The sequence below is a fragment of the Cervus elaphus genome, chromosome 22, assembly GCF_910594005.1.
Source record: "Cervus elaphus chromosome 22, mCerEla1.1, whole genome shotgun sequence".
NCBI classification, from domain to species: Eukaryota; Metazoa; Chordata; class Mammalia; order Artiodactyla; family Cervidae; genus Cervus; species Cervus elaphus.
The window spans coordinates 32,737,932-32,755,648 of NC_057836.1; the positions used below are offsets into that span (position 1 = coordinate 32,737,932).

General features: G+C 35.5%; 1 protein-coding gene across 18 annotated transcripts in view; it reads right to left on the reverse strand.

Moving 5' to 3' along the window:
* SOX5 (SRY-box transcription factor 5) overlaps window positions 1-17,717 on the reverse strand; it is a 1,103,086-nt gene that overhangs the window by 49,625 nt on the left and 1,035,744 nt on the right. The gene's annotated exons all lie outside the window — the stretch shown is intronic.

Genomic DNA, 17,717 nt, shown 5'->3' on the forward strand with positions numbered 1-17,717 from the left:
TTCAAATATAAAATTTATGGGTATAATTATCACTAAAATGTCCACCACAATCTAAAAGAATCAGATTACCTTAACATTATATTATTATTCTTTCATTGCAAACTAAGAAAGTTATTCCTTTTTTGTGCTCTAAAATTGCAATATGGTGTCATTTGTATTTTACTGTTTATATAATCTCCAATTCTACCTATGTATTACTGTAGAACAAAAATTTGGTTCCCACTTAGCTTCATCTTCATGAGTCAAGAACATAAAATGTCTACTAGTAATAGGGTAACTTGTTGAAAGTAGAACAATTTAGAATCAAATGGTGTGATCTGGTGACATGGAAACATATTAATTAATGTGCACAAAATTTGATATGTATATATTTACCCAAAACATTGAAATAAATCACTTTACAAAAATGGCATAATATGATATTTCAAGTTTATATTTTAAAAGCAATTTACTGTTATTTGATTCCATGGTTAGCGTCACTTAAGAAACTCACTTAAGAAACAGGCTAGGGAAAATCATACTTGAACTTTTTTTTCAATTCTGTTTTCTTTTTCAGAGAAAATAACAGTTATTTTAAAACCCATGAGATAATTCAAGTGGCAATCTAGGATCATGTTAGATGCATAAAAAATTATTGACCATGATACCATATTTATATGAATTCATAGAATCTTGGAAGGAAGTATAATTCCATGACTGGTTCAATATATAATTTTGAGCGAAATATTTTAAAAACTACAGGGCAAAAATCATTCCCAGATCTTTCAACATTTAGTGAGTGAGTCAGTCAGTCATAATCCTTACACATGATGGCAGATCCCCAGAATACTGTGCCTTTTCCCCCTATACTCCAGTGTGGATGAGAACTTCTCAAAATGTGATCTTTGAACTAGTGCCATCAGTACCACCTGGGAACTTGCTAGAAAGGCAGATTCTCTATTCTAGAAACTCTGGGGATAGGCGCCAGCAACCTATCTTTTAACAAGCATTCCCAGGTGATTCTGATGCACACAACCATTTGAGAGACACTACCTTACATAGTTAAAGGGAGATTATTTAAAAATTTTATTTATGAGGTTTCAAAAGTCTCCAAAAACCTTCCTCAGTATAAAGGGGTAACACTAAAAATACATAATGGTATCTCAATCTTTAAAATGTTATCAGAACATATTGTAAGCTAATAATACAAAATGACAACATGTATATGCATAAAAAACTAAATGATGCTGAGATTCCATGGGTCATTATGGATTAGAATTCAGATTTTCTGTTATTCAGCCTAAAAATCCTATCATACCAGAGTTTTATCAACTATTTACTGGGGCTTTCCAGGTGGTGCCAATTGTAAAGAACCCGCCTGTCAAGGTAGGAGACATAAAGAGATGTGGCTTCCATTATGCAACTGTAAATATTGAAGGCACTTTTCCCCTTATAAAAGTTGTACCTGTTTGCTAGTGTCTGCATGAAACTACTGGCTTTTGTCATGGTAGTCTGAAACCTCTTTTGACAGCATCATAGCTCTTGCAAAAGTTTTGAGGGGATGAAAGTGAAAGTGAAAGTCACTCAGCTCTTTCCAACTCTTTGGGACCCCATGAACAATACAGTCCATAGAATTCTCCAGGCCAGAATACTGCAGTGGGTGACATTTCCCTTCTCCAGGGGATCTTCCCAACCCAGGGATCGAACCCAGGTCTCCCGCACTGCAGGCGGATTCTTTACCAGCTGAGCCACAAGGGAAGCCCTTGAGGGGATACTTGGGAGAAATTAAAGGTGGCTGTTTCACTTGATTGTGCAGAAAGGAAGGAACATATTCTCAGAGGGGCAACAGAGATCTACGAACACAGGGGAAGCTAAGTCTGAGTGTGTGTACTGGGAAGAAGTGGTGTTCATGAAGATGATGCAGACATGGGTGCTGATGGGGTGAAATGTCATATGCTTAGCTTTAAGCACTAACCATTATAAGCGCATACTAAAAAAACTACCAAAAGCACTGATGACAGCAAGAGACCTGCTGGAAATCTTAATATTCTCCTGCATTCAAGGCACCTCAGATGTCTGAAAGCCAAAAAGTGCAAAGTCCCAAGAACATAATAGAGGTTGACAGCTCCAAAGCTGATAGATATATCATTCAAAATTGCCTCTCCTTCTCCTTCGTTGTATGACCAGGCTAATGGTATATAAGAATCCACAAGCCTGATCCTTATTCTGGTAACTATATAAATAATTTTTGACTCATTGTATGATATTGTTTCACAACTTGGATCTTTTAATAATTTACTACTGAGCTATTATACCAAATACCCATTATTCATGAAGAATACAAAAATTACAGTAGTTTTCCATTTTCTATTAATTATTTTTTACTTGACTAGATGAAAATTTAAAAACCACAACTATAAAATGGAGGTGGACTATTTATGATGTGCATTCACATAATTACAAATATGCACCATAAATGCCAAAAGTAAGGCTTTTCTCTGTTATTTTTCATTTGCGCTATCTTATCATTTAGGAGAAACATGAAAACATCGCATGATTAACCACTATTCTTCACAAATAAAACATATTTAAAATTATAAATAATTAGTTTACATATAAAATAATGTTAGTTATTTTGAAGGTTAGGAAAGCACTGGAAAAGATGGCATTTATATGAAAGTAAACCATCAGGCAGTGAGGAAAGTAAGTTCCTTTTAATTATTAATACTTGTCCAACTGTTGAATGTGGTTGCCAGTTGAAAGTTTTGGGAATAGCATATTTCATACTTTTATCATTTATACACAAAGTAATAGTTAACAAGAACTATTCGCTATGTTGCTGTTGAATAGCGCTAAACTTGTACATGAAATTATAAGGCAAGCATTTAAGCTTTTAAATGTGTGGCTAAAGCAAGCACGTCTTAACCAACTAAAGGTAGTATGCTACATAGTTATGCAATTCACTATAAATATTTCAAATCATTTACTTAATATTTAATACTGTGAAGTGATTAATAACTTCAGAAAGGAAACGAAGGCTCAGAAAGGTCTAATGAAACCCAGGTTTTTGGACTCAACATACAATACCCTTTTCATTTACATGATGAATTTAAACTTAAAGAGATGCTGATGAAATATAATTTCTGGAATTCAGCCCTAAACCATATAATTCTATCACATAATAAACCACATAAAGTTCAGTATACATGCAATAAAATGAACTAACACACACATTTGGGACTTTATATATATAGTTTAAAAGTTGAAGCACAAGTTGTTAACTTGTTTTGGTGATTTTTAAATGCTTCTCTGTTCACTACACCATATAGCACCAAAACTTTCCCTCAGTAATACTAAAGACTTGTTACATTAGTCTATTCTTTGTGAAAAATACCAAGTGTTCATGCATAATACGGCAGAAAATATAACAATTCATACAATAACGTGCAAGAGAATACTGTTTCGTACATCCAAATACAAGTTTTAGGGACCTATTCATGAGTTTAAATTCCCTGAATGAGGAATTATTAAATCTTAGCTGTCTAGGATAGAATGCAAAACAAGGACAATCCAAAAAACATATAGTTCAGGAATGGCCCACTTACAGCTCTTATGAGTTGTCTGAAAGCAAACATTTCACTTAACATCGCTTGTGGTTACAGTACTAGAGATATTGCAGAGATTCTAATGAATTTGTATCCCAGCCAATGAAAAGCTCCCATACCTATAAATTATAAATTAGATAAAGAAAAGAACACAAATATATTGCCTTAGATGCACTGAAGAAATATCAATTATGATCATTAATGCAGCGACCATTTCCTCAGAAACTTAACACACACTGTAAAATAACTATATAAAGGTAATACATATTCATTTGGTTTTCAAATCTTAAGTTTATTCCAGGGTCTTCTCTTGTGGCTCAGAGGTAAAAAATCCACCTGCCAATATAGGAGACAAGGGTTCAATCCCTGGTCCAGGAAGATCCCATATGCCATGGAGCAACTAAGCCTGTGCATCAGAGATATTGTGCCTGTGCTCTGGAGCCCACGAGGCACCACTACTGAGCCGGCATGCTGCAACTATGGAAGCCCACATGCCCTAACGCGCATGCTCTGCAACAAGAGAAGCTGCCACAATGAGAAGCCTGCGCACTGCAAGTAGAGAGTAGCCTCTGCTCGCCACAACTACAGAAAAGCCCACACAGCAATGAAGACTGAGCACAGGCAAAAATAAATGAACAAATACAATTCTGAAATGCTTTTAAAAAGTCCATTCTAGAAAAACACATGTTACTATATGACAACTGCATAATATTCATAATTCTGTAATGTGCAAAGACCAAATCTGTTACAGAAATAAAATAATTTATCAAAGAAAAATCATTCTCCAGAATCCTGGAGGGTTATTTCTTTCTCCATACTCCTGAGCCTTCCTTCATGTTTTTGCTAAGGAATTTTAATAGAGAACTAGAGAACAGGGGTACCAGTATCCTGAAGAAGTCTACTCCTTTCTTCCTATTTGTACTCTTGTCCTTCACAACATAGATCTCTACCAACATGTGGGAACCTGGACCACAAGATGCACCATTAAGGATGTGCTCATGATTATATTCTCCAGAATGAAAATTTCATCTTTATATACTTTCTCTTCTCATTATCTATTTGATGATGTAATTCATGTCATATCACACTTGTCTCCAAATCACTTCCCTAAATATTTAACTAAAGTAGTTATTGAAAATCAAACATTTTTTTGGTAGTTAACAAATTTATAGCACTCTGACGACAAAGAACAAGACCATATACACTTACCTAATCATCCATCCATTGATTCATTATTTATTAAATGGAACTTCAACTATATAGCAATGGGTATTTTATGTTGGGCATTAAAAACTGCACATAACTTGACATCTAGGCATGTGGCTTTGAAGCTTTTGCTTTGTGTGTCCAGCAATAAAGATGTAAAGAGGTGTGCTTACTTTTTATTCAAGCCCTGGGTATAGAAGTATGTGGAACTAAGTCTTACTTAAAATGAATTCTTTAAGGACAGTTTGTCAGTGGATTTAATATGCTGTATAAACGGGGCTGCCCTGGTTTATCAGACCCTAAAGAATCTGCCTGCAATGTAGGAGACGTGGTTTGATCCTTGGGTTGGGAAGATCCCCTGGAGAAGGGAATGGCTACCCACACCAGTATTTTTGCCTGGAGAATTCCATGGACAGAGGAGCCTGGTGGGCTACAGTTCATGGAGTCACACAAAATCAGGCATGACTAAGTGACTAGCACTTTCATTTATAAATATACTTTGATTCTCTAACAGCCATGCAAAGATTTTATATATATTATATATATATATATACACACACACACACATATGTATATATATATATACACACACACACACATATGTATATATATATATACTATCAGGCTACCTGCTGTGCACAATTTGAAAATCATTCTCATACCTATCATCAACACTCACGTGAAGGAAGTAGTGGTACTAACATACGGGGAGGAACAGAAGCATTCATGAAACATATTGCAAAATTAATCATGATGCTGCTATTATCCTCTCTGATGAAATAATCACATTAAAATAAGCATGGAAGCTACATGACAGACTGAAATGCATAATGTGTGCTGTGGCCACACCTCTCTTCCTTAGCTTGTGTTTACTTCATCTTTTTCTTCTATTTTTATTATTCACTGTAAGAGCCCTCTTTCACCTTTTGCGCCCACATAAGGCATTTTCTCCCTACAGTTTAGTAGAAAAAAGCAGTAAACATTAGAGACGAAAACAAAACAAATATGATCTCTCCAAAAAAGACTGGTGTTTCCTGCCTTTTTCCTTCATAGAGAATTTAGATGAGAAATGGTTTACATTTAAGTGTGAGAGAGTCAACTAAATTAATATAATATAAAACTAATTTTAACAATCTTAAAATTATTTTCTTAGCATATGAAGAATTAAGAATCCTAATCAGGTGGCCACTCCAATGCCAAATTTAACTAGTAACTTCCTGGTACCTAAAAATCAAGGCCTCATTTTAGAGAGCATCTTACTTCTTAAGTCCTTTTCATGAACACACCCTTGCTATTGCACTTCCAGACTGCAAGATGCCTTGTTAGCCAGACAGAGAGCGCTCCACGAATTCTCTGATAGGTATGCTTTTGCTGTCTTAATGCTATCATTAGACTTTATTGCCATTTAAATTCAAGTCTTAAGTTATTTAGCTGAGGGTAATATGTTCTAGCTTCTCATTTGGCTTCCTCATTTTGCCATTTTACACTTTTGCTTAATGTGCACCTGCTTCTTTTAAAAGTGGATGCTAGCAGTGTAGTTGGGGGACATTTGCTTCAATGTGGTAATTACGCATTGTGTTTCCATTTACACTGTTGGCCCTTAATTAATTTAAAGGTATTCAAATCGTATGCATCATCTAATTTGTTGTTTAATATGTCCTCTGTTCTTTCCCTGAAAATACTTTAATAGATTTATTTTCCTTGTTTTCTGACTTTATTGATTTAAAGCCTCAAAAGTGTAAATTATACCCCAAAATACACCTACACATACATTTGAAAACAAGAGAGGAAAGATTGTGGCTTCTGGAATATTAGTAATATTTCACTACTTTTTCTAATTAAAAAACTTCTTTGAAATTCCTAAACCAAAAAGATGCCATTCTTTTTACACACACAGTTTTTCTGTGATAGCTAGCCTCCAAGATATTCTTCTTGTTGTGCAGTCACTAAGTTGTGTTCCACTCTTTGTGACCCCATGGGCGGTAGCATGCCAGGCTCCTCTGTCCTCTACTATCTCCCAGAGTTTGCTCAAATTCACGTCCATTGAGTTGGTGATGATATCTAACCATTTCATCCTCTCCCATTCTCTTCTCCTCTTGCTTTCTATCTTTCCCAGCATCAGTGTTTCTTTCAGTCTGCTCTTTGAATCAGGTGGCCAAAGTATTGATGTTTCAGCTTCAGCATCAGTCCTTCCAATGAATATTCAGGCTTGATTTCCTTTAGGATGGACTGGTTTGATCTCCTGGCAGTCCAAGGGATTCTCAAGAGTCTTCTCCAGCATCACAATTCAGAAGCATCAATTCTTTGGTACTCAGCCTTCTTTATGGTCCAACTGTCATATCCGTACAAGACTACTGGAAAAACTATAACTTTGACTATATGGATCTTTATCTGCAAAGTGATGTCTGTCTCTGCTTTTTACTATACTGTCTGTTTGTCATAGCTTTCCTTCTAAGGAGAAAGCATCCAAGATGGCCCCAAATAATTCTTGCCTCCTGGTATTTATGCTCCTATGTAGTCCCCTCCCACAATGAAGAGGACTGATCTATATAACCAACAGGATATTGCAGAAATGACGGTTTGACTCCTGAGGTTAGGTCATAAAAGACATCACAGCTTCAATCTTCCTCTTTCTTGACTGCTTGCTTTGGGACAGGGTTTCTCAACTTCAGCACTATTGATTTTTGACTGAGTGATTCTTTGTTGTGAATGACTGTATATTGCAGAATGTTTAGCAGTATGCTTGGCCTCTACCAGTAGATATTTCTAGTGCCCCAACCAAAGTTGCAGTGTGACCAAAAACACCTCCATACACTGTCAAATGAGTCTTCAGGGACAAAGTCACCCTTAGGTGGAAGTCAGTGTCATGATGGGAGGATACTTAACCAATGGAGGGGCCCACCTGGCAAGGAACTGAGGCCTCCCACCAATAACCAGTACTTACATGTTGGGCATGTGAGTGAGCCACTTCGGAAGCGGACATAACCAGGAGAAGTCAAGTTTTCAAGTGACTGTAACCCCAGTGGATATACTAGTACCAGACAAGCTTTCAAATTACTAACTTCAGTTGACACCTTGGCTGCAATCACATGAGACTCTTAGCTAGATTGAACCAAGTGAGCTACTCTCAAATTCATGACCCATAGAAACCATCTGAGGTTAAGTGTTTATTGTCTAAAGTCACTAAATTTGGGGGTATTTTGTGAAGTAGTGTCCACTGCCAACTCCCGGAGTTTACTCAAACTCATGTCCATTGAGTCAGTGATGCCATCCAACCAACTCATCTGCCGTAGTCCCCTTCTCCTCCCGCCTTCGATCTTTTCCAGCATCAGGGTCTTTTCCAATGAGTCAGTTCTTTGCATCAGGTGGCCAAAGTATTGGAGTTTCAGCTTCAGCATCAGTCCTTCCAATGAATATTGAGCATTGATTTCCTTTAGGATAGACTGGTTGCATATCCTTGCAGTCCAAGGGACTCTCAAGAGTCTCCTCCAACACCACAGTTCAAAACCATCAATTCTTTGGCACTAAGCTTTCTTTATAGTCCAACTCTCACATCCATACATGACTACTGGAAAAACCATAGCTTTGACTAGATGGACCTTTGTTGGCAAATTAATGTCTCTGCTTTTCATATGCTGTCTAGGTTGGTCATAGGTTTCTTCCAAGGAGCAAGTGTCTTTTATTTCATGGCTGCAGTCACCATCTGCAGGGATTTTGGAGCCCCCAAAATAAAGTCTGTCACTGTTTCCATTGTTTCCCCATCTATTTCCCATGAAGTGATAGGACCAGATGCCATGATCTTAGTTTTCTGAAGGTTGAGTTTTAAGCCAACTTTTTCACTCTACTCTTTCACTTTCATCAAGAGGCTCCTTAGTTCTTCTTTGCTTTCTGCCATGAGGGTGGTGTCATCTGCATATCTGAGGTTATTGACATTTCTCCTGGCAACTTTGATTCCAGCTTGTGCTTCCTCCAGCCCAGTGTTTCTCATGAAGTACTCTGCATATAAGTTAAATAAGCAGGGTGACAATATGCAGCCTTGATGTACTCCTTTTCCTATTTGGAACCAGTCTGTTGTTCCATGTCCAGTTCGAACTGTTGCTTCCTGACCTGCATACAGGTTTCCCAAGAGGCAGGTCAAGTGGTCTGGTATTCCCATCTCTTTCAGAATTTTCCACAAATTATTGTGATCCACACAGTCAAAAGCTTTGTTATAGTCAATAAAGCAGAAGTAGATGTTTTTCTGGAACTCTCTTGCTTTTTCGATGATCCAATGATCATCATTTAAATTTTAGATTACCTAAATTTTATTTTAGATTAACTTTCTGACTGCTACTTTTTAGCTTCAAAACATTCTAAAAATAAACTGTACAAATAGTTTCTGTACATTACTTAGAAGAATGTCATATGGGAAAATCTTTAGCTCACAATACCAAATGAAAGCCCACTCACAGAAATACCACTGAGTAAATTTTTTGAACTATTTGAAAAGAAGAGCAACAGGAGGAATACAAGTGTCAACAACAATATTTGATGAGAACAGTTATAACACAAAAGAGTATAAAATATATGGTGTTTCAGATTTAACCTTGGCTAACCTCGTGTCCCTACACAGTTCCAAGTTCTTATAATAATCGTTAATTCATCCTTTGGTGTTTATTACATGAGGTTGATTGCTATTATTTTTTAAAAATGATTAACAGTTCTTCTACCAAGAGGCTAAAGGAAAGCACAGAGCAATGAGTTGATGTTAACAAGCATACCAGTCCTCTCTTATTAACCTCTAAATATAAATCTCCAAAAGCTTTTAAAAATGCTCTTAGAGAAATTAAAGGGTTGACCATTCCATGAAAAGGAAGAATTAAATGTTTTCCTGACACCACCTAACCAGCCCTTAAACTAATAACTAGAGAGCATTTGTCACTGTTACATTTCTGTTAGTTCCACTTGGAGATATGTGAAAAAAATTAAGAACTGCAAAGTTATCAAATGATGGCATGGATTCACACACAAAATAGCAGAAGCTCTTAGAGTAATTCAGATTCACACATTAAAATTAAGGGAATGGAAGCCATAGCTGATCAAATTCTATTACCACCTCTATGATGGGAATGGTACTTCAAACCTATACCTGAATTACAAAACCAACCTTTCCACCTGAATCTACAGAAGGATTAAAAAGTAGAGCAGAACAATATAAACAACACCAATACAAATGAGTATAGACTCTTTGTCTCACTGAGGTCGCGTGTGTGTGTGTGTGTGTGTGTGTGTGTGTGTGTGTGTTTAGCTGTGTCTGACTCTTTGAAACCCTGTGGACTCTAGCCCACCAGGCTCCTCTGTCCATGGGATTCTCTAGGCAAGATACTGGAGTGAGTTGCCATTTCCTTCTCCAGGGGATTTTCCTGACTCCGGGATAGAACCCACGTGTCCTGTCTCTCCAGCAGTGCAGGTGAAATCTTCACTGAGCCACTGGAGATGGAGCGGTAAATAATCACACGGAGGCCTGTTATTCAGAGGGGGAAACCCTCATAAAAATGTGAAAAGAATGCGTGGATCTTGAACAAAACAAAATGAAATACTTAGAAGATCCTCAGAGGGCTAAAAAATTCCTTTAAAAATATCTAGACATTCAATCTAGGGACCGAAAAATACCTGGGAGAAGTTTGGTCTGGTTATAAGCAGATAGATCATCTTTAAACAGCCAACCCAGGAGAAAAAATGAGAAGAAATAGAAGGCACAATCATACAGAAGACATTTAATAAGAACTCTAACTAATTAGATCAAAGATCTCATTTCTAATTCCCCTACATGCACGTATAGGTTCTAATGGGCTGAAATCCCCAGCAGTCTGGAGACCCCACTATGACTGACCACTTCATGTTTAATACAGTTAATCAGCATATTAGTGTATTCTGGGGAGACTTGAAAGAGGGTCAAATTGTCTAAGGCTCAGAATCTTGGAGACGGACATGCACAAGTGTGGGTTTCTGTGTGTATGAGTATGTGTGTGTGTGACAGGTTTGAAGATGAAGGAGGCAAAGCAAAGGCTAGGGAAGACTAAGGTAACACCTTGTTATTAGTGACTGTAACAGTCATACCACTGTGTTTCATTTTATTGTTAGTTGTTTTCCTGAAGTGTTGATGGCAAAATAATCAGATTTTAAATAGTTTAAGAAGACTTTAGACTTTAAAAGGATCTTTATGGATTAGCTGACTACTCACACTCTACAGAACAACTTTCTTGCAGGTAGGCATGAGTATATTGTCTTTTATTATCCACATATAGTTTGAATAGAGAAATACTAAATATTAACTAATAAATATTAATTAAAATGTACAGTTAAGATTACTCAGTAACTCAAATTCTGTTTCTTTCTATTTTTTTCATAAAGTGTTTTAATAATTTTTTACATCTACATGCATTGTGAACATCATTTTGACTAGTGAATAAGAAAATAGGAGCATATGTACCACCATGAGGTATCCCTTAACATTTGAATCTTTTCAAATGAATTCTTCACTGCCGAGTTCTTTCCAGTCTTCAGAACACTTCTGCCTGTTCTTGCTTTCCCCCTTAGGGTTGAAGCCTCTGGGAGCCACTGGTTTCTACTCAGAGATGTCAGCTAACAGAATCATTGTTAGGAACTCCTTAGTGAGAGGTTTCCTGTTAACTGGACTTGGAACTTTACTAGATTAGTGCATCCAAATGACAACTCTTCACTTCGTTCAGTGCAGACAGATAACAAAGGGGCAGTCATGGAATACAATGGGTACAAACTCCAAAGATAAGTAAAAATAAAACATAAATGCAAAACTCATTTCTCTCACTTCCATCTGTTTTAACCCAAACTAATTTTCACCCATGAGAGTAATATTCATGATCTTCCTTTCTGAATATAGATTTAGAAGAGTTGTCCCATTTGTCCTGGTGTCATTTTTTTTTTTGTCATGTGATAGGTTTAGTCTTTAATTTGTCCCACAAGCATCTTTTTTAGACATTATCCCCTATGGTGCTAGTCATGGGGGAGAAGGAATTTATATTTCATTTGGTGAAGCAGTATACAGACAATGAATGACACAACAGTTTGAGGCTATGTAAGTTGCCTTACCCTTCTCCAGAGGGAATGGATTGTCATTCCCTTCTCCAGAGGATCTTCCTGACCCAGGGATCAAACCTAGGTCTCCTGCATAGCGGGCAGATTCTTTACCATCTGAGCTACAGGGAAACCCTTGTAAGTTGCTAGAAGATTTTAATACAGTTAGCTGACTCTTGAACAACTTATAAGTCTGGGGCAGTGACCCCCTTGCACAATCAAAAATATAAGCATGACCTTTGACTCTTCCAAAACTTAACTGCAAATAGCCTAAGGTTGACTGGAAGCCTTACAAGTACCATACAAAAATGATTAATACATATTTGCATGCTATACACATATTTTTATGCATTCATGACATACCTAACTTTTTCTTATTTTTTCTATATTTCTACGTTATGCAGTTTGTCTGCAAATCTTTTCAGATTGTCACAAATCTTCAAAAAACTTTCCCAATATATTTGTTAAAAAAAAAAAACAAAAACCTTCATGTGAGTGGACCCATGCAGTTCAAACCCATGTTATTTAAAGGCCAACTGTATTAAAAGAAATATGATTGTGATTAATCTCAAAGAGTGTCATGAAAGTTCTGAAAAAAGTCTGTATTTTATTTAAACTTTGTCACAATGTGACTGATTCACTAGTCTAGGGCTGGGATGTGGATTTTGGATGTCAGATGTTTAATTTAAATGAAATTTTCAGAACTTTTCAGAAGGTTATAATTTCCTTATTTTGTTGATCCTGACACCTTTTTCTGAAGAGTCTGAAAATACAAAAAGGTGTCAAGGGCATGAGCCTTTAAAACATTAAGTAATATAAAATTTGCTATTTTGGATTAGATGATTTTTTACTAGAAATAATTATTTTCCCTTCTTTAAGATATTCATCCAAAGCAATTACTTTCCAATTGTTATTGACAAAGTATTTTTTCCTTTTCTCATAATTAATCTATTAGAGAGTGAATAAAACAAAAGCCATAGTACATGCCAATGGAACACAAAAATTATGCGATTTTTACCTGAGAACTTCTCCTCAGGCCAAAAGAAATGCTGACTTTATAATGCAATTTTGTCACCAAGAGAGAGAGCTTTCAAAAAAGAAATAAATGCTAATAAGTCTTACACTATTATTACATATGTCTTTAGGGAGAATCAGTTAAATATTACAAAACATATAAAAGTTTAGTAAGTTTAGTAATCCAAATACTAATAAATTTTAAAAATAAGTTGAATACTTTTATATCTGTTCATTTTAAATCCTGCTTTTCTAATATTATTCAATTTACACCCTGACATCTAAACTTTATGTTACAAAAACATCCTCATATATTTTGTCTTATTTTACTTTAAGTCTCCCAGCAAGAGTGTGAGGCATTATCAATCTTACTTCACAGGCAAAGAAATTGAAGTTAGAGTTATTCAAAGATTTATCAACAGCCATCACTTTATGAAGCTTGGGACTCAAATTCAAGTTACTGGCCTGTAAGTCTAGGCTACTTTTCAGAGTTGCATCTTTATTAGCTAAATGCCAACAGGGAAAAAGTTGTTAACAATAACTTCTTCGAAGAATCAGACTAATAGCTGAACTCTTGCAATTTCTTCATAATTCTGAAGAAATTCTTATATCACATTATGATAGATGCCATTATGAGCTTAATTTAGGTAATATTAATCTGGGTTCTTGCAAAAAGTTTACAATATCAAATCATTAAATATTTTAACAAAATAGCTATAAGTAAATTCCAAACATATTCATATAACTAAATTATATTCTTTTTACAAAAGAGTAAATATTTCAAATAAATGCATAAACATCCTCAACACTGTTATTTAAGTTGACTTGTTTCAACATAAAACATATGTCAATTTATTTATATATCCAAATGCTGTCCATTCATTTAGAGAGGAACTAATATTGCAAGAAATGAAGCACAGGTTGGCAAAGACCTTTAGCTCACCTACTGGCTTGACCAAAGGCTATGACTCCATCCCAGGTTTATTTCAAATGAGTTGTGTCAAGGGTTACCCACAGGCCATTTTATAGTGATTTATAGCTGATGTCTCCAAATCTTCTTTTATTTTAATGATAACCTCAATAGAATCATTAAGGCATTCTTTGTCTTCATGGCAGCGACCAGGAGGGAACTGATGTCTTTAAAAAATTCTAAGGGATGAGGATTATTTATACAGAAAGGCAGTTTTTAATGTTGCACCCTGGAGACGAAACATTTTTTTTCTCAACATATTGAAGATGCTTGGCTTGATTATATATTCTGCTTATTCTTGTTATAATATTAAATTCAAGGTATCTTCCAAAAAAAAAAGATGAAAAGACTTAGAACTGAGCATGAGGTTTGAGTCTGATTTTAATTATAATGATCTCAAATCTGTATTAAGCTCTTACAGCCTCGTGATTCTTAAGTGTCTGTATTGAGTTAAGCATGCCATAAAGCATGAGGAATTGCAAGACTGATTTATCAGATATTCATTTAAGAAATTGTCAATTAAAATAATTAATGTGTAGTGAAACTCAGCTGTAATGCCTTATGCTTAATTTTTCCCAACCCATAACATTAAAAGAATAATACATCCCACAAGTCTGGATGGCTTGAAAGATTTTATATAGCAACTGTAATGATATCATTACATAAGAGTTTCAATGATATCTTTTCAACTGAACTGAAGAGAAAGGAGGGCATTTACCTAGATTTAACTTTATTTTGAATGTTGCTTTGGGTCATTAGATTGCCAAATAAAGGGAATCTACATTTCTAGTTATTGCAGTAAAGAATGGAATATATACATATATATTATATATACTGTTTATAACTTCAATAATATTTATATATAATATAAGCAAACATGTATATAGAAGCAAACATGTATAAAATATTTCTCTGCCATACTTGAGTAGATTGGCCTAAAAGAGAAGCAGAGAAAGATAATATTATAAAAATAAGAGAGAATAAAAAAAATTCCCTCCTAAAACTTTAACTATCAGTTAAACAGTATAAAAGAAGTAGCCTGTATTAGTATAAGCCTATGCCTTGCATTTCAGCACACACTTCATTCATCAACATACACAAGGGAGGCCATTCACTTGATGTGCTCATAGTAAACAAATTCATGAAGCTAATGTATAAAGCAGAATACCAATTAATTCTTTAATTTAGATCTGAACAGAATACTGCTGAAATTTTTAAGATATTCTTTTTCTAACTTCAGGATTCCTCAAAAAAGTCAAATTTTCACTATCAGAATCAGGGCAAAGGAAGTAGTGAGGATAATTATAATCTGTGTCCACGGGTTCCACATCCACAGACTCAATCAAATACAGCTGATACAGAAAGCCAACTGTACCATACCATTTTACATAGAGGACTCGAACATCCTAGAATTTTGGTGTCCAAAGAAGTCCTGGAACCAAACCCCTATGAATACCAAGGGACGACTATACTTCACTCAGACTATAGGAAGGACTGGTAAATTATATAAGTTTCATTACATATGATATCTCTCAAATGATCAGAGCCCTCATATTTTCTGAATCCAGTGTGAATGTCTGTCAGGATAAACAAGACAAACCTTACTTTTAGGGTACATATGTTCTTTTTACATAGTACAATAGCATTATTTTACTATTCTTAGGTACAACAGTAATCTGCTCAATGCTGCACTGAGATTATTTTCAAGCCATGGATCTTTGGTGCTTCCATCTAAGGAGTCCAAAATTCAGACATATTTTTGAACAAAATAGCTTACTTCCACAAATAATTTGCTTGTTTGCTTGTTTCTCTTTTAATAGAACTGGAACAATGACTATATGTCAAGTATTACACCAGGTGCTAAGAATGAATATGATAAGGTCCCCATCATCAAGTGACTCAGAGTCAAACAAGGGAAGGCAAGTGCAATCAAGTGTAAGAACACATGCTCAGTCGTGTCTGATTCTTTTGCGACCCCATGGACCTTAGCCTGCCAGGCTCCTCTGTCCTTGTAAATTTTCAGGCAAGAATACTGGAGCAGGTTGCCATTTCCTACTCCAGGGGATCTTTCTGACCCCGGTATCAAACCCATGTCTCTTGTGTAGGATGCTGGGATACTATACCAAGAGTACATGTCTATGCAGTGTGGTCACATATGACAGAATAGCCAATCCTATGTAGAGGTGATAGTTGAGACAGAGCTTATGAGTTGGTGCAAGGCAAGAGGGAAAAGTGGAATGAAGAGGGCAAAAGCATTTCAGAGAGGGAGAATGGCACAAACACAGGCAAAAAGAGGTAAAATAACATGATCCATGAGGAAGTGATTCCATTTGGGGCACAGACTGCTGAGATTAGGAGAAAAGTAGAAATAATTTAGGCTAGTGAGGTGAATGGGGCCAGATTACAGAAAGCCAAGGCAAGGTGGTCAGACTTACACTTTTAGACATTTTTATCTTTACATTTTTATTCTTCTTAAGTTCACTCCAAACTAGAGATATGTTACAGTTAGTTATTTATTTCTTTAAAATTCAGATGAAATTCAATACTCTACTCTTTCATACCTATATGTCCTTGCAGAGGTTATCTCATTTTTCTTTAAAAATCTTCTAACTGACATACCTTCTGGAACCTTTTAATTTTTCTCCTTGACTGTATTGGGAACTTTTTTCCTTTCCTCCATATTATTCTTTGATTATTACTTAGCCTATGGTATTTTAATTGTTAATTTATTTGCTGTCTTTCTCATTACACTATATAGTGTTATTTATCATTCTTTTTTATTCTACAAGTGTCCTGTATAGTATGGGCTTCCCAGGTAGCACTAGTGGAAAAGAACCTGCCTGCCAATGCAGGAGATACAAGGAGACGCAGGTTCGATTCCTGGGTCAGGAATATCCCTTGGAGGAGGGCATGGCAACCCACTCCAGTATTCTTGCCTGGGGAACCCCATGGGCAGAGGAGCCAGGTGGGCTGCAGTCCTCACGGTTGCAAAGAGTCGGATACAACTGAAGCGACTTAGCATGCATGCACTAGTGTATTAAAGGTGCTAAAAAGTTGTTTATCGAAGAAACCTCAATAAATGTTGTTTGACAGCTTCTAAAAGTGACTTTAGAAACCTCATCTATGAATAACAGTCATTACACAAATTTTTAAAAAATCATATAAACCAGTGAACAAACATATAGCATTGTTTCAAGAGAAACATCAAGTCTATTGCTTGGAGTATGTCTCTTTCCAAAGGAACATATTCCCACTCCTATTTTCTCACTAGAAGATATTTCATCTAGGATAAACCATATTTTACTGTTTATTCTAAGTGGATCTTGTTTTTAAAACCAGGATTTAAATATATTTTGAAAGAACATTTTTTTAAAAGTTAATATTTTTGTCTCATTACATTTCTTAATGTTCTATTTTATATGTCTAGAATTCTAGAAAATAACTTGGTTACAACAAAAGCCCACAAGTTTATCTGACAATAGCTACAAAACATGTAACTAAATTAAAAAAAAAACCTTACAGATATATTATCTTAGATAACATACTAATACTTTTAATTGCAAAAACTGACATATAGTGAATACTATATCACAAATAGTGACAACTAAGGTGGCAATTCATATTAAGATCGGGTTACATACTATAAACATTTAATCTAGTAAACATTTATTGAGTGCACATTATGGATCAGCCACTTAAAACTCAATGGGTAAAGAGAGTGTTTCTAAAACAATTAATCTTATGGAATTGATATTTCCTTCACTTAGTTTGTTGCAAGGCCGTGAATTACAGTCCCAGGTATAACAGATCAGAATTTAAGCTCACTGCAATTCGTATGTATGCTAATA